The following is a 1961-nucleotide window of genomic DNA, read 5'->3' as shown; positions in this document are numbered from 1 at the left end:
GGTTTTCGCCGCCCCCGCGCTCTGCCGGGACCGGCCGGGCTCCATCAGCCGCAGGCGCGCGATGAAGCTCGGTCCGTGCTGCGGCCGCTCTGGGCTCTCGACCCCGCACCGATAGGCAAGCCACACACACACACAGACACACACACACACACACACACACACACACACACACACACACACACACACACACACACACACACACACACACACACACACACACACACACACACACACACACACACACACACACACACACACACACACACACACACACACACACACACACACACACACACACACACACACACACACACACACACACACACACACACACACACACACACAGCCCCCACCCTCCGGCCGTGCCCTTGTGGAAAGATCACGCCGCGTCTCAGAACAACTGCGTGAGGTGGGTGGGAATCGCTGGGACAAATCGAAGAGACGAAAAAAAGACGGGAGAGAAGGGAAAACGTAAACCCTTGTGGCCCGTACGGGGATCGAACCCGCGACCTTGGCGTTATTAGCACCACGCTCTAACCAACTGAGCTAACCGGCCACTTGGCAATGGACTGCCTCTGCGACAAATAAAGACAACCTAAGCCAATGTTCCACCTTTTAGTCAGAGTAGAGAAGAAGACAACCTGGGCGAGGAATCTCCTCGTTCCCCGGAGCGCCGGACCCGGGCCCGCGCATATGGAAACATACACTTATCATCTCAGCAACACCAAAAGCAAATCGGAAAATTTTTCCCTGCCTATAGAGAGATGCAGCGCCTGATAGGGAACAACCATAACGGGGGATCGGGGACAACTTCACCTCTGAGTCAATAGGCTAATACTTCTTCAAGTTTACTAAGATATGATTCCAGTTTCTTTTAATTAAAATATTTGAACATTCTTAAAAAGCATCTACTATTCTGTTTAACACACTACAAGGATTTTGTTTTGCACGGACAAAAATTTCACCGTTTCCTGGTGTTTTGATTTTTACTACATATGCTGCATAGAAAAGAACTTTTCTGCTCACCTTTGAAGCCTGCGTTAAAGCACAGGATGTCTGTTTAGCAAGAGGCAAACACCGGGGGGGCGGGGACAGGGAGGGGATGACAGAGCTCTCCAGAATGCAGGTTTTTGGAGACAGCTCGATGAGAACACAGCCCCTGCTCTCTTCCCGGGCTCTTCTCTGTGCCGGGCTGGCGGTACGGCGGCTCTCCCCATCCCGCAGTGGCGCGCAGGATCCGCCAGGGATCAGGCCATCACCGGGGATGAATCTGAGCCCGCCGGCGCGCTACGCCGGCCACGGGAGGCTCGGCAGCAGACAGGGCCCGCCGCTGGATTTATGGAGCACGTCTCTTGTCCCAAGGGCTCCCCTCCTTAATCCCTCACCCGCGGACGGCTCAGCCCCACCATCCCCGAGGAGTCGGGATGCCAACTGACACCTCCAGGGGAGGTATTTCGGGTTTTATTCTAGTTTGCGCAAAGCAGGGAGCTGGGTGGTATCCCACAAAAGTCTAGCCCAGTGATCATCAAAACTTTACACTTGCTATACCTTTTAACAAACAAAGGCGTCAGGATTCCTCTGTTACCAACTACGTAAGTTTTCTATTAATTAGTATTCAAACCACTATTTGGTAGTAGCATCTCGCTTTTCATGCTAATAGTCCGCAGGCGCAGTTCTTTTTTTTCCGGTTGAGTCTGGGGTCCCTCCTGGGTACGTGGCCAGTGGGTTGCGATCTCACACTGCCGAAATTACGTTTCCCCCAGTTACTGCTCCATTCTCTTGACTTCAGTCCTGGTGGCTCTCGTCCAGACAGCCCATTCACCTTGGGATTGTCTTTCCTTTTCCTTAAAAAAAAAAAAAAATTATCCGAGGGTGCGACATGCACAATTCTCACCTGGGCGCGCACCTGGCGGGCAGGGGCGGGGCGCATGCGCCCCCCCGGCCGTGCCGTGTGCAGCGGG

The 1961-nt window shown here is 53.6% G+C and overlaps 1 non-coding gene across 1 annotated transcript; it reads right to left on the bottom strand.

The window, feature by feature from the left end:
- Nucleotides 1-482: 482 nt before the first annotated feature.
- On the bottom strand, nt 483-556 carry TRNAI-AAU. The gene has a single exon. It is a non-coding gene; the product is annotated as a tRNA-Ile (tRNA).
- Between the last annotated feature and the right edge of the window lie 1405 nt (nt 557-1961).

This window comes from Geospiza fortis, unplaced genomic scaffold, assembly GCF_000277835.1.
Source record: "Geospiza fortis unplaced genomic scaffold, GeoFor_1.0 scaffold23, whole genome shotgun sequence".
Taxonomy (NCBI): domain Eukaryota; kingdom Metazoa; phylum Chordata; class Aves; order Passeriformes; family Thraupidae; genus Geospiza; species Geospiza fortis.
The sequence above is the reverse complement of the archived record's forward strand: the minus strand, read 5'-3'. Positions and strand labels throughout refer to the sequence as shown.